This window comes from Pleurodeles waltl, chromosome 3_1, assembly GCF_031143425.1.
Source record: "Pleurodeles waltl isolate 20211129_DDA chromosome 3_1, aPleWal1.hap1.20221129, whole genome shotgun sequence".
Lineage (NCBI taxonomy): Eukaryota > Metazoa > Chordata > Amphibia > Caudata > Salamandridae > Pleurodeles > Pleurodeles waltl.
In genome coordinates this window covers 698,197,316-698,225,118 of record NC_090440.1, presented here as the reverse complement: position 1 = coordinate 698,225,118, position 27,803 = coordinate 698,197,316, and positions in this window count along the sequence as shown.

Below are 27,803 nucleotides of genomic sequence, written 5' to 3'. Positions count from 1 at the left end.
TGTAGTGCACGCGTTTAATGGTGTCCCCACACTCACAAAGTCCGGGGAATTGGCCCTGAACAATGTGGGGGCACCTTGGCTAGTGCCAGGGTGCCCTCACACTAAGTAACTTTGCACCTAACCTTTACCAGGTAAAGGTTAGACATATAGGTGACGTATAAGTTACTTAAGTGCAGTGTAAAATGGCTGTGAAATAATGTGGACGTTATTTCACTCAGGCTGCAGTGGCAGGCCTGTGTAAGAATTGTCAGAGCTCCCTATGGGTGGCAAAAGAAATGCTGCAGCCCATAGGGATCTCCTGGAACCCCAATACCCTGGGTACCTCAGTACCATATACCAGGGAATTATAAGGGTGTTCCAGTAAGCCAATGTAAATTGGTAAAATTGGTCACTAGCCTGTTAGTGACAATTTGAAAGAAATGAGAGAGCATAACCACTGAGGTTCTGATTAGCAGAGCCTCAGTGAGACAGTTAGTCATAACACAGGTAACACATTCAGGCACACTTATGAGCACTGGGGCCCTGACTAGCAGGGTCCCAGTGACACATACAACTAAAACAACATATATACAGTGAAAAATGGGGGTAACATGCCAGGCAAGATGGTACTTTCCTACACAACCCCCCCAAACGAAGGACAATAAGACTAGCCATGACCTGATGAGTCTTCATTGTCTAAGTGGAAATATCTGGAGAGTCCATCTGCATTGGAGTGGCTATTCCCAGGTCTATGTTCCACTGTATAGTCCATTCCCTGTAGGGATATGGACCACCTCAAGAATTTAGGATTTTCACCTTTCATTTGTTTTAGCCAAAGTAGAGGTTTGTGGTCTGTCTGAACAATGAAGTGAGTGCCAAACAAGTATGGCCTCAACTTCTTCAGTGCCCAGACCACAGCAAAGGCCTCCATCTCAATGTCAGACCAACGCTTTTCTCTAGGGGTCAACCTCCTACTAATAAAAGCAACAGGTTGATCCTGGCCCTCAGAATTAAGTTGTGATAGGACTGCCCCTACTCCTAATTCAGATGCATCAGTTTGGACATAGAATTTTTTAGAGTAACAAGGGCTTTTCAGGACAGGTGCAGAGCACATGGCCTGCTTCAGCTCCTCAAAAGCTTTCTGACAGTTTGCTGTCCATAATACCTTTTTAGGCATCTTTTTGGATGTGAGGTCATTAAGAGGGGCTGCAATGGAGCCATAGTTCTTAATGAACCTCCTGTAATACCCAGTGAGGCCTAGGAAGGCTCTCACCTGAGTCTGAGTAGTAGGGGGAACCCAATCTATAATAGTTTGGATTTTCCCCTGAAGTGGTGCAATCTGTTCCCCACCAACAAGGTGTCCCAGATAAACCACCTTCCCCTGCCCTATCTGGCACTTTGAAGCCTTGATAGTGAGGTCTGCCTTTTGCAGGGCCTCTAAAACTTTCCATAGGTAGACCAAGTGATCATCCCAACTGGAGCTAAAGACAGCTATATCGTCCAGATATGCTGCACTAAAAGCTTCCAGCCTTTGCAGGACTGTGTTCACCAACCTTTGAAAAGTGGCAGGTGCATTTTTCAATCCAAAAGGCATTACTGTGAATTGGTAATGGCCTCCAATGGTTGAAAATGCAGTTTTAGGTTTAGCATCTTCTGATAATTTGATCTGCCAATACCCTGCAGTCAAGTCAAAAGTGCTTAGATACTTGGCAGATGCCAGTGTATCTATGAGCTCATCTGCCCTGGGTATAGGGTGAGCATCAGTTTTGGTTACCTGGTTGAGACCTCTGTAGTCTACACAAAACCGCATTTCCTTCTTTCCATCCTTGGAATGAGGTTTTGGTACAAGTACCACAGGAGAAGCCCATGGACTTTCAGAGTGCTCAACCACTCCCAGTTCTAACATTTTCTGCACTGCTTGCTTTATGCAGTCTCTGACATGGTCAGGCTGCCTATAGATCTTACTTTTGACAGGCAAGCTGTCTCCAGTATCTATAGTGTGCTCACACCAAGAAGTGGTACCTGGCACAGTAGAGAAGAGTTCAGAAAACTTTCCCAGGTGATTTATGCAATGGTCTTTCTGCTCAGCAGTAAGACAATCAGCCAAAACTACACCTTCCACTAGAGCTTCTTGTTCTGTGGAAGAGAAGAGATCAGGTAGAGGATCACTGTCTTCTTCCTGTCCCTCATCAGTTGCCATGAGCAGGGTGAGATCAGCCCTGCCATAGTAGGGTTTCAGGCGATTGACATGGAGCACCCTAAGGGGACTCCTGGCAGTGCCTAAGTCAACTAAGTAGGTGACTTCACCCTTCTTTTCAACAATTATGTGGGGTCCACTCCATTTATCTTGGAGTGCTCTTGGGGCCACAGGCTCCAAGACCCACACTTTCTGCCCTGGTTGGTACTGAACCAAAACAGCCTTCTGATCATGCCATTGCTTCTGGAGCTCTTGGCTGGCCTGAAGGTTTTTACTGGCCTTTTTCATATACTCAGCCATCCTTGATCTGAGGCCAAGTACATAATCCACAATATCTTGCTTTGGAGCTTTTAAAGGTTGTTCCCAACCCTCCTTGACAAGTGTTAGTGGACCCCTAACAGGGTGTCCAAAGAGGAGCTCAAAGGGGCTGAAGCCCACTCCTTTCTGGGGTACCTCCCTGTAGGCAAAAAGGAGGCATGGTAATAGGATATCCCATCTCCTGCAGAGTTTTTCAGGGAGTCCCATAATCATGCCTTTGAGAGTTTTGTTAAATCTCTCCACCAGTCCATTTGTTTGTGGATGATAGGGTGTAGTGAACTTGTAAGTCACACGACACTCCTTCCACATGGCCTTTAAGTAAGCAGACATGAAATTGCTTCCCCTGTCTGATACTACTTCCTTTGGGAAGCCCACCCTAGAAAATATTCCCAGGAGGGCCTTTGCCACTGCAGGTGCTGTAGTGGTCCTTAAAGGTATTGCTTCAGGATATCTTGTGGCATGGTCCACTACCACCAAGATCAACCTATTGCCTGAAGCAGTAGGAGGGTCAAGGGGGCCAACTATGTCAACCCCTACCCTTTCAAAGGGAACCCCAACCACAGGCAGTGGAATAAGGGGTGCCTTTGGAGTGCCACCTGTCTTGCCACTGGCTTGACAGGTTTCACAGGACTTACAAAACTCTTTTGTGTCCTCAGACATTCTAGGCCAATGAAACAAGGGAACAAGCCTGTCCCAAGTTTTCATTTGTCCCAGATGTCCAGCTAGGGGAATGTCATGGGCTAGAGTTAGGAGGAACTTTCTGTACTCCTGAGGAATCACTAACCTCCTGGCAGTTCCAGGCTTAGGATCCCTTGCTTCAGTGTACAAGAGGTTGTCCTCCCAGTAAACTCTGTGAGAGTCACTGACATCCCCATTAGCTTGTTTGACAGCTTGCTGTCTTAGACCCTCTAGTGTGGGACAGGTATGCTGTGCCACACTCAGCTCCTCCCTGGCAGGCCCCCCTTCACCCAAAAGCTCAGCAGTGTCTGCTTCCAGCTCCTCTGGTGTAGGTTCTGCACAGGGTGGAAATTCTTCTTCCTCAGAAGTAGAATCCACTGTAGAGGGAGGGATAGTAGGAAGTGCTTTACTTCTACTAGCCCTAGCTTTAGGGAGCACTTGGTCCATTGTTCCAGGATCCAAGTCACCCTGTCCTTTTTGATTTTTGGCCTGAGCCCTGGTTAAAGCAAAAATATGCCCTGGGATGCCCAGCATTGCTGCATGGGCCTCCAACTCCACATCTGACCAAGCTGATGTCTCCAAATCATTTCCTAGTAGACAGTCTACAGGTAAATCTGAGGCTACCACAACTTTCTTTGGACCAGTAACCCCCCCCCCAGTTGAGATTTACAACAGCCATGGGGTGGCTAAGTGTGTTGTTGTGAGCATCGGTTACTTGGTACTGGTGACCAAGTAGGTGTTGTTCAGGGTGGACCAGTTTCTCTATGACCATAGTCACACTGGCACCAGTGTCCCTGTAGGCCTGAACCTCAACACCATTTATTAGGGGTAGTTGCTTGTACTTATCCATGTTAAGGGGACAAGCAACCAAGGTGGCTAAATCAATAGCCCCCTCAGAGACTAACACAGCCTCTGTGGTCTCCCTAATCAGACCAACCCCAACTAAGTTACCAAAAGTGAGCCCAGCTACTCCCTTGGATTGGCTATTAGTAGGTTTGCTCCCACCACCACTGCTATTAGTAGGGACACTAGGTGTAGCAGTAGGGGTTGTAGTGGTAGGAGGCTTGGTGCTTTTCTTTGGACAACTGGGATCTGTTGTCCAATGGCCTTTTATTTTACATAAATAGCACCATGGTTTCTTTTCTTTGTTTTGATTTGAAGAGGATTTGGGCCCACCACCCCCACCAGAGTGTTTTTGTGGGCCTGATGAAGACTCATTTTTAGATTTGTCCCCACCCTTGTCAGAAGACTTACCATCCTTCTTCTTGTTGCCATCTTTGTCACCCCCTGTATGAACTTTTCTGTTCACCCTTGTTCTGACCCATTTGTCTGCCTTCTTTCCCAATTCTTGGGGAGAGGTCAGATCAGAGTCCACCAGGTACTGGTGCAACAAATCAGACACACAATTATTAAGAATATGCTCTCTCAGGATCAAGTTATACAGGCTGTCATAATCAGTAACTTTACTGCCATGTAACCACCCCTCCAAGGCCTTCACTGAATGGTCAATGAAATCAACCCAGTCTTGTGAAGACTCCTTTTTGGTCTCTCTGAACTTTATCCTGTATTGTTCAGTGGTTAAGCCATAACCATCCAGGAGTGCATTCTTAAGAACTGTAAAATTATTGGCATCACTTTCTTTCACAGTAAGGAGCCTATCCCTACCCTTTCCACTAAATGATAGCCATAGGATAGCAGCCCACTGCCTTTGAGGGACATCTTGTACAACACAGGCCCTCTCAAGTGCAGCAAGCCACTTGTTAATGTCATCCCCCTCCTTATAAGGGGGAACTATCTTGTGCAGATTCCTAGAATCATGCTCTTTTGCAGGATGACTATTGGGAATACTGCTGCTGCCACCATGGGTTTCTAAACCCAACTTCTGTCTTTCCTTCTCTACTTCTAAGGACTGTCTATCCAAATCCAGCTGTTGCTTCTTGAGCTTCAGTCTGGTTTGTTCCACTCTCAATCTATTGAGCTCCCTTTCTAACAATCTGTCATCAGGGTGGGTGGGAGGGACATTCCTTGACACAGAAGTGTGGTGAGAATGGACAGAAGGAGACCTGTCCCTTACAGAAGGCAACCTAACAACTTGGTTAACAGAAACATCACTTCTGCTGTGTTGAGAAACAATACTTTTGCTATGATGTGAGATAACACTATTTGTATGGTGTACCTCTTCATCATTACCAACTATGCTAGACTGTCTAGTAATGGGCAGGCTATGAAGTTTCTTTCCTGAATCTTTTCCTAGGGGAGTCCCTGGATCAGATTGGGAACCATTAGCTACTTTTTCAACAGTAAGGCCCTTGTGGCCTTATCTTGTTCTCTAAGCATGTTAAGCAATAATTCCAAGGAAGGATTCTTCCTTACACTCAAACCTCTTTCTACACAGAGACTCCTTGCTCCTTTCCAGCTAAGGTGGTCATATGCAAGTTTGGACAGATCAACATTTTGGCCTGTGCCAGACATTTTTAGAAAGAGTTAAAGTGATAGAAAAAGAGAAAAAAGTTTTCAGAACTTTTAGAAAGACAGAAAAAAACTTTTTAAACTTTTAAGAACTTTTAAGAAAGTTTAGAGGTACTTTTCAGCACTTTAGAAAAGAGGTGAGAAAAGAAATGCAAAACTTTTTGGTTAGGTGTACATACACTGAACTTGTTTTGTATATTTTTCTCTTATGAAAAGTACAATGACAAGAGTGGTAAGTAGTCTCAAAGCACTGATCCCACCGCTGCACAACCAATGTAGGAGGCTGGACTGGCTTGTAGTGAGTACCTAGGGGTACTTGCACCTTGCACCAGGCCCAGTTATCCCTTATTAGTGTATAGGGTGTCTAGCAGCATAGGCTGATAGATAATGGTAGCTTAGCAGAGCAGCTTAGGCTGAACTAGGAGACGAGTGAAGCTCCTACAGTACCACTAGTGTCATATACACAATATCATAAGAAAACACAATACACAGATATACTAAAAATAAAGGTACTTTATTTTTATGACAATATGCCAAAAGTATCTCAGTGAGTACCCTCAGTATGAGGATAGCAAATATACACAAGATATATGTACACAATACCAAAATATGCAGTAATAGTATTAGAAAACAGTGCAAACAATGTATAGTTACAATAGGATGCAATGGAGACACATAGGGATAGGGGCAACACAAACCATATACTCCAAAAGTGGAATGCGAACCACAAATGGACCCTAAACCTATGTGACCTCGTAGAGGGTCGCTGGGACTATTAGAAAATAGTAAGGGTTAGAAAAATAGCCCACCCCAAGACCCTGAAAAGTGAGTGCAAAGTGCACTAAAGTTCCCCAAAGGACATAGAAGTCGTGATAGGGGAATTCTGCAGGAAAGACACAAATCAGCAATGCAACAACGATGGATTTCCAGTCGTGGGTACCTGTGGAACAAGGGGACCAAGTCCAAAAGTCACAAGCAAGTCGGAGATGGGCAGATGCCCAGGAAATGCCAGCTGTGGGTGCAAAGAAGCTGCTACTGGACAGTAGAAGCTGGAGATTCTGCAGGAACGACAAGGGCTAGGAACTTCCCCTTTGGAGGACGGATCCCCCACACCGTGGAGAGTCGTGCAGAAGTGTTTTCCTGAAGAAAGACTGCCAACAAGCTTTGCTAGCTGCAAATCGTGCGGTTAGGGTTTTTGGGTGCTGCTGTGGCCCAGGAGGGACCAGGATGTCGCCAATTGCGTCTGGGGACAGAGGGGGCGTCAAACAAGACAAGGAGCTCTCTCAGCAGCAGGCAGCATCTGCAGAAGTGCCAGAAACAGGCACTACGAGGATGCATGAAACGGTGCTCACCTGAAGTTGCACAAAGGAGTCCCACGTCGCCGAAGAACAACTTAGGAGGTCGTGCAATGCAGGTTAGAGTGCCGTGGACCCAGGCTGGACTGTGCACAAAGGATTTCCACCAGAAGTGCACGGAGGCCGGAGTAGCTGCAAATGTCGCAGTTCCCAGCAATGCAGTCTGGCGTGGGGAGGCAAGGACTTACCTCCACCAAACTTGGACTGAAGAGTCACTGGACTGTGGGAGTCACTTGGACAGAGTTGCTGGATTCAAGGGACCTTGCTCGTCGTGCTGAGAGGAGACCCAGGGTACCGGTGATGCAGTTCTTTGGTGCCTGCGGTTGCAGGGGGACGATTCCGTCGACCCACGGGAGATTTCTTCGGAGCTTCTAGTGCAGAGAGGAGGCAGACTACCCCCACAGCATGCACCACCAGGAAAACAGTTGAGAAGGCGGCAGGATCAGCGTTACAGAGTTGCAGTAGTCGTCTTTGCTACTTTGTTGCAGGTGTAGACTGGCTTATGCAGAAATGGGCACCATGTGTGCCCATGAAAGCATTTCCAGAGGCTGGGGGAGGCTACTCCTCCCCTGCCTTCACACAATTTTCCAAAGGGAGAGGGTGTAACACCCTCTCTCAGAGGAAGTCCTTTGTTCTGCTATCCTGGGACAGGCCTGGCTGGACCCCAGGAGGGCAGAAGCCTGTCTGAGGGGTTGGCAGTACCAGGGTCTGTGCTACAGACCACTGGGATCATGGGAGTGTGCCAACTATGCCAGGATGGCATAGAGGGGGCAATTCCATGATCATAGACATATTACATGGCCATATTCAGAGTTACCATTGTGAAGCTACATATAGGTAGTGACCTATATGTAGTGCACGCGTGTAATGGTGTCCCCGCACTCACAAAGTCCGGGGAATTGGCCCTGAACAATGTGGGGGCACCTTGGCTAGTGCCAGGGTGCCCTCACACTAAGTAACTTTGCACCTAACCTTTACCAGGTAAAGGTTAGACATATAGGTGACTTATAAGTTACTTAAGTGCAGTGTAAAATGGCTGTGAAATAACGTGGACGTTATTTCACTCAGGCTGAAGTGGCAGGCCTGTGTAAGAATTGTCAGAGCTCCCTATGGGTGGCAAAAGAAATGCTGCAGCCCATAGGGATCTCCTGGAACCCCAATACCCTGGGCACCTCAGTACCATATACTAGGGAATTATAAGGGTGTTCCAGTAAGCCAATGTAAATTGGTAAAATTGGTCACTAGCCTGTTAGTGACAATTTGAAAGAAATGAGAGAGCATAACCACTGAGGTTCTGATTAGCAGAGCCTCAGTGAGACAGTTAGTCATAACACAGGTAACACATTCAGGCACACTTATGAGCACTGGGGCCCTGACTAGCAGGGTCCCAGTGACACATACAACTAAAACAATATATATACAGTGAAAAATGGGGGTAACATGCCAGGCAAGATGGTACTTTCCTACAACCCTGCACTTACGATGTCTAAGAATTGGCTTAGACACTGTAGGGGCATAGTGCTCATGCAACTATGCCCTCACCTGTGGTATAGTGTACCCTGCCTTAGGGCTGTAAGGCCTGCTAGAGGGGTGACTTACCTATGCCACAGGCAGTGGGTTGTGGGTATGGCACTCTGAGGGGAGTGCCATGTCGACTTAGTCTTTTTCTCCCCACCAGCACACACAAGCTGTGAGGAAGTGTGCATGTGCTAAGTGAGGGGTCCCAAGCGTGGCATAATACATGCTGCAGCCCTTAGAGACCTTCCCCGGCCACAGGGCCCTTGGTACCAGGGATACCATTTACAAGGGACTTATCTGTTTGCCAGCGCTGTGCCAACTGTGGAGACAAAGGTACAGTTTAGGGAAAGAACACTGGTGCTGGGGCCTGGTTAGCAGGGTCCCAGCACACTTTCAATCATAAGTAGCATCAACAAAAGGCAAACAGTTAGGGGGTAACCATGCCATTAGGGGCATTTTCCTAAACCCCCCCCCCAACCAAAGAGTATCAGACTAACCTTTCCCAAGAGAGTCTTCATTTTCTAAGTGGAAGAACATGGAAAGGCCATCTGCATGGGCATGGGCAGTCCCAGGTCTGTGTTCCACTACAAAGTCCAATTCCTATAGGGATATGGACCACCTCAACAGTTTAGGGTTCTCTCCTTTTCTTTTGCATAAGCCATCTGAGAGGTCTGTGGTCAGTTTAAACTGTGAAGTGAGTTCCAAACAGGTATGGTCTCAACTTCTTCAGGGACCAAACCACAGCAAAAGCCTCCCTCTCAATGGCACTCCCACGCTGCTCCCTGGGGAGTAACCTCTTGCTAATAAAAGCAACAGGCTGGTCAAGGCCATCATCATTGGTTTGGGATAGAACTGCTCCTATCCCATGCTCAGAGGCATCAGTCTGCACAATGAACTGCTTAGAATAATCTGGAGCTTTCAAAACTGGTGCTGAGCACATAGCTTCTTTCAGGGTGTCAAAGGCCTTTTGACAGTCCAAGTTCCAGTTAACTTTTCTGGGCATAGTCTTGGAGGTAAGTTCTGTGAGGGGTGCCATTATGGATCCATATCCCTTCACTAATCTCCTATAGTAGCCAGTCAATCCAAGGAATGCCCTGAATTGAGTCTGGGTTTTTGGAGCTTCCCAGTCCAGAATAGTCTGGATCTTGGGTTGTAATGGCTGAACCTGGCCTCCACCTACAAGGTGTCCCAAGCAAACCACTGTACCCTTCCCTATCTGACATTTGGATGCCTTGATAGAGAGGCCTGCTGCTTGCAGGGCCTGCAAAACCTTTTTCAGGTGGGCCAGGTGATCCTGCCGATTGGAGCAAAGACGGCAATATCATCTAGATATGCTGCACTAAAGGACTCTAAGCCAGCAAGGACAACCTTTGGAAGGTGGTAGGGGCATTCTTTAAGCCAAAGGGCATCACAGTAAACTGATAATGCCCATCAGGTGTAGAGAATGCTGTCTTTTCTTTTGCTCCAGGTGCCATTTTGATTTGCCAGTACCCTGCTGTCAAGTCAAAGGTACTTAAGAATTTGGCTGCACCTAATTTATCAATCAATTCATCTACCCTTGGTATGGGGTGAGCATCTGTCTTGATGACAGAATTGAGCCCTCTGTAGTCCACACAAAACCTCATCTCTCTCTTTCCATCCTCCGTGTGAGGTTTGGGGACCAAGACCACTGGGCTAGCCCAGGGACTGTCAGAGTGCTCTATCACTCCCAATTCCAGCATCTTGTGGACTTCCACTTTGATGCTTTCTTTGATTTGGTAAGGCTGTCTGAATATTTCATTCTTGACAGGAAAACTGTCTCCTGTGTCCACATCATGGGTACCCAGGTGTGTCTGACCAGGGGTCAAGGTAAAGAGCTCAGAAAACTGCTGGAGGGCTTGCCTGCAGTCAGCTTGCTGTTGGCCAAAGAGGATGTCTGAGTAGACAACTCCATATACTGAGCCATCTTTAGGGTCAGTTAAGAGGAGGTCAGGGAGAGGCTCACTCTCTGCTTCCTGATCCTCATCAGTAACCATCAGCATGGTTAAGTCTGCCTTATCATTATAGAGTTTAAGGCGGTTAACATGGATCACCCTCTTGATGGCCTGCTAGTGCCAAGGTCCACTAAGTGAGTGACCCGACTCTTCTTTTCTAGCACTGGGTAAGGGCCACTCCATCTGTCTTGAAGTGCCCTGCGAGCCACAGGCTCCAGAACCCAGATTTTCTGCCCTGGCTGAAACTGAACCATTGCATCCTTTTGGTCATACCACAACCTCTGGAGTTGTTGGCTGGCCTCAAGGTTTTTGCTTGCCTTTTCCCTGTACTCTGCCATCCTGGAGCGGAGGCCTAGTACATAGTCCACTACATCTTGCTTAGGCTCATGGAGAGGTCTCTCCCAGCCTTCTTTCACAAGTGCCATTGGTCCCCTTACAGGATGGTCAAACAGAAGCTCAAAGGGGGAAAACCCTACTCCCTTCTGTGGCACCTCTCTGTAGGCGAAAAGCAGACATGGCGAGAGGACATCCCGTCTCCTTTTACGTTTTTCAGGGAGCCCCATGATCATGCCCTTCAATGTCTTGTTAAACCTTTATACAAGACCATTGGTTTGTGGATGGTATGGTGCGGTGAACTTGTAAGTCACCTCACACTCATTCCACATGTGTTTCAGGTAAACTGACATGAAGTTGGTACCTCTGTCAGAAACCACTTCCTTAGGAAATCCCACTCTGGTAAAAATACCTATGAGTGCTTTGGCTACTGCAGGGGCAGTAGTGGACCTAAGGGGAATTGCCTCAGGGTACCTAGTAGCATGATCCACTACTACCGGTACACATTGGTTCCCTGATGCTGTGAGAGGTTCAAGTGGACCCACTATGTCCACTCCCACTCTCTCAAAGGGGACCCCCACCACTGGAAGTGGAATGAGGGGGGCCTTTGGATGGCCACCTGTCTTACCACTGGCTTGACAGGTGACACATGAGCTGCAAACCTCCTTTACCTTCTAAGACATATTGGGCCAATAGAAATGGTTGACTAATCTCTCCCAAGTCTTGGTTTGTCCCAAATGCCCAGCAAGGGGAATGTCATGTGCTAAGGTCAGAATGAACTCCCTAAACTCCTGGGGCACTACCACTCTCCTAGTGGCACCAGGTTTGGGATCTCTTGCCTCTGTGTAAAGTAGTCCATCTTTCCAATGGACCCTGTGGGTTCCACTCACATTACCTTTTTCTTACTCAGCTGCTTGCTGTCTTAGGCCTTCAAGAGTGGGACAAGTCTTTTGTCCCTGACACAGCTGTTCCCTTGAGGGTCCCCATGGGCCCAAGAGCTCTACCTGATAAGGCTCCAGCTCTATGGGCTCAGTTCCCTCAGGGGACAGAACATCTTCCTGAGAAGAGAGGTTCTGTTTCTTGTGCTGTGAAGAAGCTCATCCCCCATTCTTCTTTCCTTTCCTCTTGGAAGGTTGGGCCATTATTCCAGACTCCAACACTTTTTTTTCACCCTGTGCTCTGCATCGTGCTCTAGTCTTGAGACACACCAGTTTAGGGATGCCCAACATGGCTGCATGGGGCTTGAGCTCTATGGGCTGAGAACTCCAGATCATTCTCTAGCAGACACTCTACTGGAATTGCAGAGGAGACTACCACCTGTTTCAGGCCAGTGACCCCTCCCCATTCTAAAGTTACCATTGCCATGGGATGGACTTTAGTTTCATTGTCACCATTTGTGAATGACTGGATATGTCTTTCCAGCCAGGTACTGTACCGGGGAAACCATTTTGTCTGTCACCAAGGTGACACTGGCACCTGTATCCCTTAGGGCTTCTACCTTATTCCCATTTATCAAGAGCTGCTGCCTGTATTTTTGCATGTTAGGCAGCCAGGCAGCAAGTGTGGCTGAATCCACCCCACCCTCTGAGACTAAAGTAGTTTCAGTGTGGACCCTGATTTGCTCTGGGCCCACTGTTTATCCCACCTGGAGACTGGCTATTCCAGTGCTAGTAGTTGTGGGACTTTTCTCTGACAGGCCTTGTCTCCAGTTTGGTGTCCATGCTGTCTACAATTGTGACACCAGACCTTCTTGGGATCAAAGTTTTTACCCTCACACCCCTTTGTGGACTGTGAAGAGGCTCGGGGCCCACCCTCCTGAGCAGGTTTTTGGGGCCCTGTAGAAGACTCTTCACTTTTGTCCTTGGATATTTCACCACCCTTCCCCTGGGGAGGCTTTGTGACCCCTTTTCTTTTGGTCACCCCCTGTGGAAGTCTTGGTCACATAGTCTTGACCCAGTGGTCTGCCTTCTTTCCCAATTAGTAGGGAGAAATTGGACCTAGGTCTACCAGATGTTGATGCAGTTTGTCATTGAAGCAATTACTTAACAGATGTTCTTCCATAAATAAATTATACAGCCCATCATAATCACTTACACCGCTGCCAGTTATCCAACCATCTAGTGTTTTGACTGAGAAGTCAACAAAATCAACCCAGGTCTGGCTCGAGGATTTGTGAGCCCCCCTGAACCTAATTCTATACTCCTCAGTTGAGAATCCAAAGCCCTAAATCAGGGTAGCCTTCATGAGGTCATAGGATTCTGCATCCTTACCAGAGAGTGTGAGGAGTCTATCCCTACACTTACCAGTGAACATTTCCCACAGGAGAGCTCCCCAGTGAGATCTGCTTACTTTTCTTTACTGTGACCAAGCTCTCTCAAAAGCTGTTAACCATTTGGTGATGTCATCACCTTCTTCATATTTAGTTACAATACCGTTGGGGATTTTTAGGATGCCAGTATTCTCCCTGACCCTATTTAAGTTGCTGCCACCATTTATGGGAGTTAAACCCATTTATTTTATTTCCCTTTCTATGGCTAGGAGCTGTTTCTCCAAAGCCAAACTCTTGGCCATCCTTGCTAAAAGGATGTCCTCTTCATTGAGGTTGCCCTCAATGCTTACAGAGGTACTGGTCTCCCCTGTGGAGGAACCAGGCTCTCTGACTATGATTTGTGGGGACAGGGTTCTAGGACATTTGTCCTCCCTATTTAAGACAGGAGGGGTGAGTTCATCCTCCTGTTCACTAATTTCCCCATCTGAGGGAGGTCCCTCCATATCAGAGGGGTGGTGCCTTGTGAACTCTGCTAAGGGCTCCTGGAGCTTTGCCTTGGTAGGGTTAGACCCAGTTTTTATCTGTTTTATTTTACAGAGAGACCTTAACTCTGACATCCCTAGATGCAGGTAAGGGGTGAGGTTGAGTTCCATCACCATCTCAGCTGTTTGACTCATTGTGACTCTAAAAGTTGGGATTACTTTTTAAGAAACTAAAAACTACTTCTAGTACTTAAATCCTAACTTTTACAAAGTTTTAAACTAAAAAAGAAATGCTAACAGGGACTTACACAAGGCCCTAGCAGGACTTTAAAAAAATTAGAAAAATTGTCAAATTGCAAAAATCAATTTCTAATTACAATTTTTGGAATTTTAGTTGTGTAATCAGGTATTGGCTGAGTAGTCCAAAGAATGCAAAGTCTTAGACCCTACCGCTGATCCACCAATGTAGGAAGTTGGCTCTGTATATACTATCTCAAAGTGAGAGCTAGTGTGCACAGAGTCCAAGGGTTCCCCTTAGAGGTTGATATTGGCAAAATTAGATAATACTAATGCTCTATTTTGTGGTAGTGTGGTCGAGCAGTAGGCTTTTCAGAGGGTAGTTTTAAGCATTTGTTGTACACACACAGGCAATAAATGAGAACACACACTGAAAGACTTAACTCCAGGCCAATAGGTTTTATATAGAAAAATATTATTTTCGTAATTTATTTTAGAACCCCAAGATTTAGAATTCAAGTAAGTCCACAAATTGTAAGGTACTTGGCATAGGTAAATATGGAACTTTGAATTAAAACGGTAATGTGCACAGTTATGGAAAAAATGGCAATAAGCTATTTTAAAAGTGGACACTGCAAAAATCAACAGTTCCTGGGGGAGGTAAATAACGGTTAGTTTTTCAGGTAAGTAAAGCACTTACAAGTTCAGTCTCAGGGGCATAGGCAGCCCACCATTGGGGGATCAAGGCAGCCCAAACACCCAGCACCAGCAACACAGGGTCGGTCCGGTGCAGAGGTCAAAGTAGGGCCCAAATAACATAGGCGCCTATGGAGACAGGGGGTGCTCCGGTTCCAGTCTGCTGGCAGGTAAGTACCTGTGTCCTCGGGGAGCAGACCAGGGGGGTTAGTAGAGCACAGGGGGGGGTCCCAAGTAGGCACAAAAAGCACACCCTCAGTGGCACAGGGGTGTCTGGGTGTAGTGGGGAAACAAGGCGTCGAGTTTGTAATTAAAATCAGTGGAGAAACCCAGGGGTCACTCTGGCGATGCAGGCAGGGCACAGGGGGGCTTCTCGGGCCAGCAACCAACTGGGCAACGATGAGGGCCGCCTGCTGGTCACTCCTGCACCGTTAGTTGGTTTCTCTCTGGCCTGGGGGCTGCGGGAGCAGTGCTTCTTTCAGGCATCGGTTTCTTTGTTACCGGGCAGTCGCGCGGTCAGGGGGAGCCTCTGGATTCTCTCTGCAGGCGTCGCTGTGAGGGTGCAGGGGGGTCGTCTCAGGGTGTCCATGTCTTGGGAGTCACCTGGGGGTCCTCTCTGCAGTATTGGTTCTTCTGGACACACCCAGGGGCGTCGGGTGCAGAGTGTTGGGAGCTCACACTTCCGGAGTGAGGCTGGAGTCCCTTCAAAGATGGTTGTTTCTTTGTTTGTTGGACAGAGCCGCTGTCCACTGAAGTTTCTTGGTCCTTTGGTTGCAGGGCAGTCCTTAGAGGTCGCTTGTCCTGCTGGATGCGTCGCTGTGCAGGTTCTTTGAGTCTGGAGACAGGCCGGTAGGGCTGGAGCCAAGTCAGTTGTCGTCTCTGTTGTCTCTGCAGGGCTTTCAGATCAGCAGTCCTTCTTCTTGTTGTACGTCGTCAGGAATCTGGTTTCCAGGGTCGCCCCTAAATACTCAATTTAGGGGTGTGTTTAGATCTGTGGGGCAGTAGCCAATGGCTACTCTCCTTGAGGGTGACTATACCCTCTTTGTGCCTCCTCCCTGTGGGGAGGGAGGCACATCCCTAATCTTATTGGGGGGAATCTTCCAAAACAAGATGGAGGATTTCCTAAGGCAGGGGTCACCTCAGCTCAGGGCACCTTAGGGGCTGTCCTGACTGGAGGGTGACACTACCTTGTTTTTTTCATTATCTCCTCCAGACCTGCCGCCAAAAGTGGGTGCTGTGTCCGGGGGGCGGCCATCTCCACTAGCTGGAGTGCCCTGGGGTGCTGTAACACCAGACTTGAGCCTTTGAGGCTCACCGCCAGGTGTTACAGTTCCTGCACGGGGAGGTGTGAAGCACCTCCACCCAGTACAGTCTTTGTTCCTGGCCACAGAGTAACAAAGGCACTCACCCCATGTGGCCAGAAACCTGTCTGGATGTGGCAGGCTGGCAGAAACTGGTCAGATAGCACTAGCAGTTGGACTGGTATACAGGGGCATCTCTAAGATGCCCGCTGTGTGCATTTCTCACTAAATCCTAAACTGGCATCAGTGTGGATTTATTGTGCTGAGAAGTTTGATACCAAACTTCCCAGTATTCAGTGTAGCCATTATGGAACTGTGGAGTTCGTTTTTGACAAACTCCCAGACCATATACTCTTTATGGATACCCTGCACTTACGATGTCTAAGAATTGGCTTAGACACTGTAGGGGCATAGTGCTCATGCAACTATGCCCTCACCTGTGGTATAGTGCACCTTGCCTTAGGGCTGTAAGGCCTTCTAAAGGGGTTACTTACCTATGCCACAGGCAGTGGGTTGTGGGCATGGCACTCTGAGGGGAGTGCCATGTTGACGTAGTCTTTTTCTCCCCACCAGCATACACAAGCTGTGAGGCTGTGTGCATGTGCTGAGTGAGGGGTCCCCAGGGTGGCATAATATATGCTGCAGCTGTTAGAGACCTTCCCTGACCACAGGGCCGTTGGTACCCGGGGTACCATTTACAAGGGACTTATCTGTGTGCCAGGGCTGTGCCAATTGTGGAGACAAAGGTACAGTTTAGAGAAAGAACACTGGTGCTGGGGCCTGGTTAAGAGGGTCCCAGCACACTTTCAATGATAACTAGCATCAATAAAAGGCAAAATCTTAGGGGGTAACCATGCCATCAGAGGCATTTTCCTACACACTTCCTCTCCAAATATCATCGAATCCAGTCAAATAATGAGGGTTACTCAGTCTTTTCTTTACCGTGTTAAATCAGAATACCAGTATCTTCCACTAGAAGAATGGAGGAAATTGAGTTCGCAACTACAAAAGGATCAGGACGTCTTCTATTATCAAGACATCCTCTTTCTTGCCAAATAAGAAAGTACAAACTGAGGCGTTACAGATGTGCCATGATTCTCCTGTAGCTGGACATTGTTGAATTAAGAAGACACAGGAGTTGCTTCTACGTTCCTTTTGGTGGCCAACTCTTAAGAACAATGCCGAATCCTATGTAGCACCATGTCCTGTATGTGCCCAAAACAAGACACCTCGAACCAAGGCAGCAGGATTATTGATGCCCTTGCCTGTTCCCTCTGCTCCGTGGCACACCCTGTCTACAGATTTCATCTGTTCATTACAGTCTTCTTCAGGGAATCATGTCATCATGGTAACTGTTGATTTTTTTACCAAGATGGCACATTTCACAGCCTTAAAGAAATTACGTACAGCTCAAGAAATGAGTCATATATTCATGCAAGATACTTTTCGCCTACATGGCCTTCCACAAGTGATTATTTCAGACCGAGGACCCCAATATGTGTCACGTTTTTGGAACGCTTTTTGTACTTTACGTCACATTGATGTCTCCCTTTCATCAGGATTTCATCCACAAACCAACGGTCAAACTGAATGCTTGAATCAGGAAATCCAACAATATTTATGTTGTTTTTGTAATGCCATTCAAAGAAACTGGTCGGATTTCCTTTCTTTGGCTGAGTTTTCCTACAATAAAACGGTGCATAGTGCAACAGGATCAACACCTTTTTACTGCACCTATGTTTTCCATCCTAAGAGTTTTTCCATTATCCCTCTTATGTTGCCTTCTGTTCCTGCGGTTACATTATTTGCACGACTACTCCGCCATATTCAAGATCAGATCTGTACTACTCTTTCAGCTTCTAAAAGAACTATGAAAAGAAAGGCTGATCGCCAACCTTGGGTGGCACCATCTTATCAACCAGGAGACAAAGTGTGGCTTTCGTCTAAATTTCTACCCTTTCGTCTTTCCCAAAACAAGTTCAAACCCCGTTTTTGTGGTCCTTTTCGCATACTGCAGTTATTGAATCCTTTTGGTGTTCGGCTACGTTTACCACAGACTTGGTAGGTTCATCCAGTTTTTCATGTCTCACAGCTTAAACCTTTTGTTCCTGATCCATATCATAGGCATTCCCAATGTCCTCCTCCCCTTTCTGTGGAAGGCCATCCTGAATATGAGGTACAAGAGATCTGTGATTCACTAATCTTTCGGAACAAACTCCAATTCCTGATACACTGGAAAGGTTATCCCCTCAGTGACTGTTCATGGGAAGACACTTCAGTTCATGCACCTCGCTTGGTTCACACTTTTTTTTCTCTTTTTCCTGACAAGCCTGGGGTCTCGGGAAAGGTCCCTACTGTGTCGCCGTGCAATATTGCGATGACCCTTTCTCGAGCTGCGGTCGGGCCGGCGGGCCGAGTTTCGGGATGCCGGCACCGCTATTTCCCATTGTTTTGCCTACCTGTTCCCACGGTGCAACCCAGGAGGCACATTTCATGCTCTGGGTCGCGCCGCAGCCCCTGCCACCCTCCCTGAATTCACCAATACTTACCTCCTTGGGTTTTTTCATTTTTCTTTCCTCTTTTTTCTTCCATCTTTGTTTCTTCTTTATTCTTGGTGTCTTCCTCCTTGGTATTCTTCTTCCCAGCATGCCTTTTTCCTTTTCTACTTGGTCTTTTTTCCTATTCTTTTCTATATGGTCTTTCCCAATCCAAGATGGTGTCGCACTTTCTTCCTGTTGTGTCACTTCCTGTTTTCTGGTATGTAAGCACTTCAGTTCTTTTCTTCCTTGCGTTGCAAACACTTCCGCTTTGGTGGTGATCCTCGATCCTGTTTTTTCCATGTTTTCCGCGTTCCTGTTTTTTCCTTCAAGATTTATTCTATTTTTTCCTTTTTTCATTGTTTCTTTTTCCTCTTTTCAGGAGTTCCTGTGATAGAGGTTTTTTCCCAACTTTTTGGGTTTTTCCTCTGGGACTCCTTCTGGAGGGTATGGTCTGCCTTAGCATCTTTTCCAGTCAGCAGCTCCGTGGCTACTAGAAAGGATCACCCCTATCTTAGCCAGTCCAAAACCAGTAGAAGACAGGGTGTTCCTTCAAGTTATATAGCCATTGTTGGTAAGAGACGTGCAGACTGTGACAGGACCCTACAGCTCCAATACCAATTGACTCTACATAGGGCCAGATACAGGTTAGCCATAGTGTTCCAAATACTTCTGCGATTCAGATGACAATGCAGCAGGTTGATATACCCAGAATTTATCCAGATGTACCTATTATAGATACTGCTACAAACGTAGTAGTGCCGACAGGACAAGCTGCCCACATGAGACAGGGTTATCAGAAGCTGACATTGATCCAGTTAGAGTCTTCTCCGAATATGATGTCTCCGATACAAACACAGACGATCCCGAGATACACCCCCATAACAGGATCACAGACAGAAAAGTCTGTCTTGGCTAGTCAGAGTACAGGAATAATGTACCCTGGAGATCCAAATGCCTGACCAAATCCAGATGCAGTGTCAGTACCAGTTATCATAGGACTGCTCATACCATTGTTTACCCAGGGAAACAATAGGAGCAGTGAGCAGAAAATACTGAACCCAAGAGTAGAAAGGGAGAGATTCAATGAAAACGTCAGAGTGATGTCCCCCAGGAGACCGACATTTGATGGACCGGGTCCACTAATTGATTTGGGCTCTTTTAGGACTCCTCCAAATAGTCAGGGGAGATTCAAGGTATGTCCCAATCCAAGCATGGTGACACCAGAGACCCAGAGCCTAACGTTACAGCATGTGCCTGGTGTAAGTAATAACATTTCATTACAAGGTTTAACAGCTCAGCAGTTAACTGAATGGTTGGAAAAGTTGAGTACCACCCAGGAAGATTCCAGCAGAGGTAGTGCACTTTGATTAGAGGCAGAAGACCTTATTGAGGGAACGATAGGGATGAACAGGATTGACTCTTTCCGAGAAGATGAGTTACGTTACTTGTGTAAGCTGATTTGGCAGAAAAATATGACACAGAAATTGAGAAAACAAAACATTTAAAGAGGTGTTACAGATTAGAGTTTGACTCAAAGGACTTTGAGAACATGAGAGTACTGGGATAAAAAATTCACCTTAGAGAATTAATTCATAACATTCAAACATGGGTAGTGGGAAGGCAGATGGGCGAAGAACAGAGATAAGAGAAAAAGGGATTCTGCGAATCTTACTGCAAATATGCAGCAGGTTGAGGAGCCAGTAAAAATCTTACCAATGAGAGAGCTTCCCGGAGGGAATTTTGTCCGCATCCCTTGGAGTAGAAGAGACATTTTGTCACTTACAAATGATTATCCAAGGTTGAGAGAGAAGCCAGTAGAGTGGTGCCAGCAAACAGATAGGTTTGTCAAACTCGCAAAATGTCTGTGAGAGGATTTCAACACCCTGTTAGAAACAGTGGTTCCAGCAGACTTATGGGTCGAGTGCAAGAGTATTGTAGATTGGCCGACAAGAGAACGTCAGAGAGATCCAGCAACAGGTTCATCATCTCCTGATGTAATGAAATATTACAACAAGGTGATTTAATTTTTTTAAACGAGAATTTCGCCCAAGAACATTGATTGGCAGTGAATAGACAGGACAACTGAGGAAGGAAAAGAGTCAATATATGCAAACTGTTGCTTGAGAGACTGTTGCATGCATTCAAACATTACAGTGGTACTGAGACAATTGAGCTGAAGGACATGAATCATTTTATGTTCAGATTTGTTGAAGGATTGAGACCCGAGATTAGCTAGATGATTAAGAGTCATTTGATTTGTTGGAAAGTGAAGCTGATTGATGAAATATTACAGTATGCAAAGTATTGTAGTGACAGGATTGAGTTGAAAAAGAGAAAGTTGAAAGAAAAGGCAATGGTAATGCAGATTAAAGCTGCACAAATGGGGATGCAGGGGAGTTTTCCGCAACAGCAGCAGCAGCAAGGAAACATGTGGCTGCAGAACCAGGCGAAAGGTAAAGGTAGAGGTTGAATTGGAAATGTGAACCGTAGTCCTGATTTGAATACAGTCATTGTTCAGAATGATATGCAGGTAATGAAGAGATTGTTGTCATGTCACGCTTGCAGAGGCCTTGTACATTGGAAACAGGAGTGTCTGATGTTAATGCAGGAAGGTGTTGTTCAGCAGACTAATTAAATCAATTCTTTCCCAAATATGAGAGGACCAAGAATGAGAGGTCAAAATTCAAATTCCCAAAGTAATGTGAATCAGATGCAAGGTTTCCAGCCTCTGCAACCGATGCAGATGCCAAGTTTGCAGATGCTCCAGTCGCAGCATATGCAACCCCAAGTTCAAATGGTACCTAGGCAAAAAATTCAAATACCTCAAGCCCCAATGGAGCAGCAGCAGAGGATGCTTCCTCAGCAGGTCACAGGTCAAAGGTTTAACCAGAGTAATAGCACAATACACCAATTCCCACTTCACAGTGAGAATGAAGTGAATGATGATTGGGTGAGTGAGAATTCAGATGATGAGAAATGTGTGTTAGTAGCTTCATTAGAAGTAGATCGGAAAGGTCCATATGTGAAGGGAAAAGTGATGGGTCACAAAGTCTCATTTTTAGTTGACACAGGAGCTACAGGCTCTACAGTGAGGAGTGTAGAAGTTCCAAACTTGCCACTTTTTTAGGAGTTGCCAATCAGTATTTGACAAATCCGACCACAGAACCAGTTCAGGTTAAATTTGGCAACTTTGAAGGGTCACACAATTTGTAGTTTGTGACTTGAATCCGGTATCCTTACTAGGAATGGACTTGTTTTGTAAAACAAAATGTTCGATCACTTGTTCAACTGATGGAATTGCCATTGAGACAAACAGTGATGATGAAGATGATTTGCCTACCAAAACAGATTGTGATACAGTGAATGAGGAGTACCCCTTGATCAGTATCTTTCCAGTTTTTACAGTGAGAGATCTTCCTTCTGACTTACAGAGAACAGTTAAAATGAATGTGTGGGATTTTACAGGAAAGACATTGATCTTATCAGAGGAGTTAAGGCAGTTAAGGTCCCAGTCAAGCCAAATGTGATTTTCCCCCAGATTCCTCAATACCACATGACACAGGACATGATTGAAGGGATTGCACCCATAATTGCGGAATTTGTAAACCAAGGTGTTTTAAAAGAAGTGTTGAGCAGCCCATGTAATTCATCAATAATGGGATTGCGAAGCCATGTGGGAAATTTTGGATTGTTCAGGATTTGAGGAAGGTAAATGATATGGTGATTAAGGGGGTCATTCCGACTCCCGCCGGCGGCGGTAACTGCATGCCCGGCGGGAGCCGCCGAATGACCGCACCGCGGTCAAATGACCACGGCGGCCATTCTGGCTTTCCCGCTGGGCTGGCGGGCGACCGCCAGAAGGCCGCCCGCCGGCCCAGCGGGAAAGCGCCTTCAACGAGGAAGCCGGCTCCGAATGGAGCCGGCGGAGTTGAAGGCGTGCGACGGGTGCAGTGGCACCCGTCGCGATTTTCAGTGTCTGCTTGGCAGACACTGAAAATCAATGTGGGGCCCTGTTAGGGGGCCCCTGCAGTGCCCATGTCATTGGCATGGGCACTGCAGGGGCCCCCAGGGGCCCCACGACACCCGTTACCGCCATCCTGTTCCTGGCGGCAAAAGCCGCGAGGAACAGGATGGCGGTAAGGGGGTCGGAATCCCCAAGGCGGCGCTGCTTGCAGCGCCGCCGTGGAGGATTCCCTGGGGCAGCGGGAAACCGGCGTGACACCGCCGGTTTCCCGTTTCTGACCGCGGCTGTACCGCCGCGGTCAGAATGCCCATGGAAGCACCGCCAGCCTGTTGGCGGTGCTTTCGCGGTCGTTGACCCTGGCGGTCGGGGACCGCCAGGGTCAGAAAGACCCCCTAAGTGTTGTCGCTGTGGTGCCAAATCCAGCAGTGATATTGTTTCCGATGCCATGCAGTGCTGAATGCTTCACTGTAGTAGACCTGTCATGAGAATTCTTTTCAGTACCTCTTCATGAAGATAGCCAATTTCTTTACTGCTTTAAATTCTTGGATCGAGTCTATTGTTGATGTAGAATTCCTGAAGGGTTTTCAGAGTCACTGTCCATTTTCAGCCAGATTCTAAAAAAGAACCTGGAGTCATTGAAAATGCCTTTCCAATCGACGTTGGTACAGTACATTGATGACTGTTAATCGCATCAAAGACAAGAGAAGCATGCTACTATTGCTTTATTGAATCACTTGTGAACAATTGGACATAAAGGCCCTCATTACAACCCTGGCGGTCCAAGACCGCCAGGGCTATTTTGGCTGAAGCACCGCCAACAGGCTGGCGGTGCTTCAGAGGGGATTACGACTGCGGCTGTAGTGCCGCAGTCGCACCGCCGGGGCCGGCGGTTTCCCACCAAGTTTGACCCGGCGGTGATAATCCACCAGGGCAGCGCTGCTCAGGGGATTACGAGTCCCCGACCGCCAGCCTTTTCCTGGTGGTTTGAACCGCCAGGAAAAGGCTGGCGGTACGGGGAGTCGCGGGGCCCTTGGGGGCCCCTGCACTGCCCATGCCACTGGCATGGGCAGTGCAGGGGCCCCCTGACAGGGCCCCATGCAGCTTTTCACTGTCTGCTATGCAGACAGTGAAAAGCACGACGGGTGCAACTGCACCTGTCGCACGGCCACAACACCGCCGGCTCCATTTGGATCTCATAATGACCGCGGCGGGGTGCGGCCGCATTGGCTGTAGCCGCCCGCCAAGGTCATAATGAGGGCCAAAGTGTCCCCAGCTAAATTACAGTACTGTCAGAAAGAAGTGAAATATTTGGGTCACCTAATTGAGAAAGGAATTAGGAAAATATTCAGAGAAAGTGTTACAGCCATATCGCAGATGAGTCCCCCAGCCACAGAGATGTCAGGATGTTTTTGGGGATGGTAAGCTATTGTCGCCAGTGGATTCACAATTTTCAGTCATTTCGAAGCCATTGCAGAAGCTGACTCACAAAGACGTTACTGATCCATTAGTGTTAGATCAAGCCTGTATAAATGCATTTTCTGAGTTGAGAGAAAGCTTGTGCAAAGCCCCTACTTTGGGAATGCCTGAATACACAAAACCCTCCGCGTTGTTTTGTCATGAGCGTGATGCATGCTCATTGTCAGTCTTGACTCAAGTCCATGGTGGTGTAAACCGCCCAGTAGCATATTTTTCAGCTACATTTTGACCCAGTTGCAGCAGTTTTACCAGGCTGTCTGCTTTTAGTCACTGCAGTTGGATTGAGCCTCACTCTGAGTGAGAGCATTGTGATGGGACATCCACTGACTGTTTTGGCCCCTCACTCTATTGAAGTTTTACTTACACAAACAAAAACGCAATACCTTACAGGTGCCAGGCTGACTCGCTATGAGACAAACATCCTGGGGTCCCCAAATGTGTCATTGAAAAGGTGTACAATGCTTAACCCAGCAACCTTGCTCCCAAAAGAGAATGTTGAAATTGGCAAATTGGAGGAAGTTGAACATGATTGTCTTGAAATAACTGATCTGTGCCCAAAACCGAGACTTGATATTAGAGATACCCGATTGGAGGAAAATTACCAAATTATTTTTGTTGATGGTTCCTGTTTAAGAGACAACACGGGAACACTGAAAGCAGGATATGCCGATTGCACAATTTCTGGTATACTTGAAGCATCCAGGCTTTGAGGAGTATACTCTGCACAAGTGGTAGAACTGGTAGCCCTAACTAGAGCACGCCATGTGTCTGTAGAGCTTAAAGTTACCATCTATACTGACAGCCAGTATGGATTTGGAATAGTCCATGATTTTGGCCAGTTGTGGTCACAGAGAGGTTTCCTGACCTCTTCTGGTTCACCAGTCAGACATGGTGAGAGAATTCATGAATTATTACAAGCTATTCAAATGCCTGAGAAGATTGTCATGGTGAAATGCAGTGCACACCTGAAATCACAAGATTTTGTGTCAATGGGAAATGGATATGTGGATCAAGTCACAAGGTTTTGTGCATTGAACTGTATATCGTTCAAAGATAAATGAGAACTGTTATCGGATGAAGAAAAGATGCGCCCAAGTTATGCATTACATGTTATAGATACCTTAGAAGAATTGAAAACATTGCAGGAGAACGTCAAAAGGGAGGAGAAAAAGACATGCGTCAAATTGAAATGTGTCCAGCGTGAAGATGAACTATGGGTTTCAGAAGAGGGACAGTTAGTGTTGCCAAATAGTTTGTTGACTCAAATGTCTAGATATTATCATGGTCAAGCACATGTTGGGAGGGATGCTATGATTCGAGTGCTTAAACAAAATTGGTTCAATGCAAAGTTTATATAGGTTGCCGAAGCAGTTTGCCATTGTTGCATCATTTGTCAACAGATGAACGTGGGCAAAGGGACAGTAGTGAATTTGAGCCACATTGGAAGAGCAGGAGGTCCAGTCAGCAGAATTCAGATGGATTTCATTGAAATGCCTGTGTGTGGAAGATTGAGATATGTGTTGGTGATTGTCTGCATCTTTAGCCATTGGATTGAAGCTTATCCTACAAGGAGAAATGACAGCTTCACAGTAGCGAGATTACTGCTTAGAGAACTGATACCACGGTTTGGGTTTCCAGACCCTTTAGAATCAGATAGAGGAAGTCACTTCAACAATGAAGTAATTAAATTACTATGTGCAGCTTTAAAAATTGAGCAGAAGTTGCATTGTAGCTACCGCCCTCAAGCATCAGGACTTGTGGAAAAAATAAATGGTACTTTGAAATCAAGAATGGCAAAAATGTGTGCATCCACAAATCTGAAATGGCCCGCCGCAATAGCGTTAGTCCTGATAACAATGAAGAACACACCCGACAGGAAAACAGGACTGTCACCGCATGAGATCCTCATAAGCAGAGCAATGAGGTTGCCAGCGGTTCCTGCAAATGCTCTTGTGAACATAACAGATGATATGGTGTTGGACTACTGCAAAGGTCTGGCTGATGTGGTTTGCTCTTTCTCTCTTCAGGTGGAAGCTACCACACTGCAACTGTCTCAAGATCAAGGACACAACCTGAGAGCAGGTGACTGGGTTGTGATCAGAAAGCATATGAGGAAGACATGTTTGGAGCTTCGGTGGATGGGTCCTTACCAGGTAGAGCTGATCACTACTAAGGCTGTGAAGTGTGCTGGAGTACCGAGCTGGATCCACACAAGCCATACGAGGAAAGTGGCATGTCTGTTGGACAACGAAGAGGAGTTGTTGAGAGTACCAACAACGTCCAGACCAACTCCAGAACTGGAGAGGGAAGAAGGAGAAGCTGAGACTGAATCTGAGCAAACTGAAAGCGGTTCAACCAATCCTGTGAGAGACGAAGGAAAAGATCCGCAGGAAAGTGAAAGTGAACCAACCTCAACTGAGGCAGCAGGAGAGTCTAGTCAGAGGAGGGCTCTCCCAGAAGCAGATGGTCTTGAGAGACAAACAGAGCAATCAACAGACCCTGAGGAGGAAGGAGTTGAGGTGGATCAAAGCCAATGTGGTCTGACTCCTCCTGAACCAGTTGCAGGTCCGTCAAGAGAAAATCCTGCAGAACAAAGAGAAATTACAAGTCCGACACTGAAAAGAGCATTGACAAATGGTCCACTGAAAAAAGATAAGAAGCCGAAGTCACAAGCAAAGAGAAAAGAAGCAATTACGTGACAACAATTGAGGAAGAAGTAGACACAACAAGAAAAGAAGATTTTAGTGATGGAGAATTAAATTGAGATCGAAGATTGAAAAGAAAGAGAATTGCAATTCGAAGGTACGCTGGTCCTAAATGGGCGTATGCAACAACAAGTGAATGGCAGAGAGAATTTTTGTCTTTCTGTTTTGATCAAGATATTCCAGGCCAATATTTTGGCACTTGAAGGAAATCAATGAACTGAGCTGTTGAGAACTGTAAACTGATAAAGTGCAAGAAAGACACTATTGAAAGTAACCAGAATTTTTTTTTTTGATAACCTGATTTTGACAAGCTGCGGAACCGATTTTGACAAACATACCGATTTTTGACGAGAAAGGATCCTGGAAGAAAGACTGAAAGCTGTAAATAATTGCTAAAGAAGATTGAAGATTTGTTTTTGATTTTTGCTGCATAGTTATAATTTTTTCTCTTCTACTTTCTGATTCTTTACAGATCATGGGCAACCTTAACCAGCAGGGTAGGAAGAATAGGTGCTGTAAATACATGAGTATTGGTTTTGCGATTCTGTGCATGATATTGTGCCTGGTATTGATTGTGGGAATGACTGTTATTGACAAGAGTATAGTCAACCATACCTTAGCATTAGAGACAACTACTACACTCACAGAAGTAGAGAAGTTTAGGCTAGATGAGAAATATCTGCACATAGGTAATGCCCAAGGAGAACTTTCTTCTAACGTTTTCTATCACTTATTGAGTGAGTATGTTGACATGATGGATGTGAGAGATTGTTATGTTTGCACGCAGATTCCTTCATCAGTCGAGGAAGGAGTTGCTTATTATAGTTTGCCCCTTACTTACAGAATAAGTTGTAGTCTGTTGCTAACAATATTCTATAACCAGGCGTACATTCTGTATTTCTACTCCAATTATGAAGTCGTATTTTCATTTGTCTCTATAATTAAGTACCTGAGTAGAGTAGCTAAGGAGAACACTATAGAATTAGTGAGAGGATTCTTTGAGCCTACATTGACCTTTGGCACCACATACGCGCACCACAACAATTTAACATTGTAGGAAGCTGGCCTGCTGTGTGGTGGGTACCTATGGTACTGACACCTTATACCATGTCCAGGTATCCCCTCCCAGTGAAGTGTAGGCAGCGTCTAGAAGCCAGGCTCTCTAGAGGTAGCTGTGGATGAGCAGCCAAGGCCTATCTAGGAGACATGCAAAGCTCATGCAATACCACTACAGTCACACTTACACACAATAAAGAAAACACTTGGTTGTACAAAAATAAAGGTGCTTTATTTTTGGAACACAGTATCAGAAA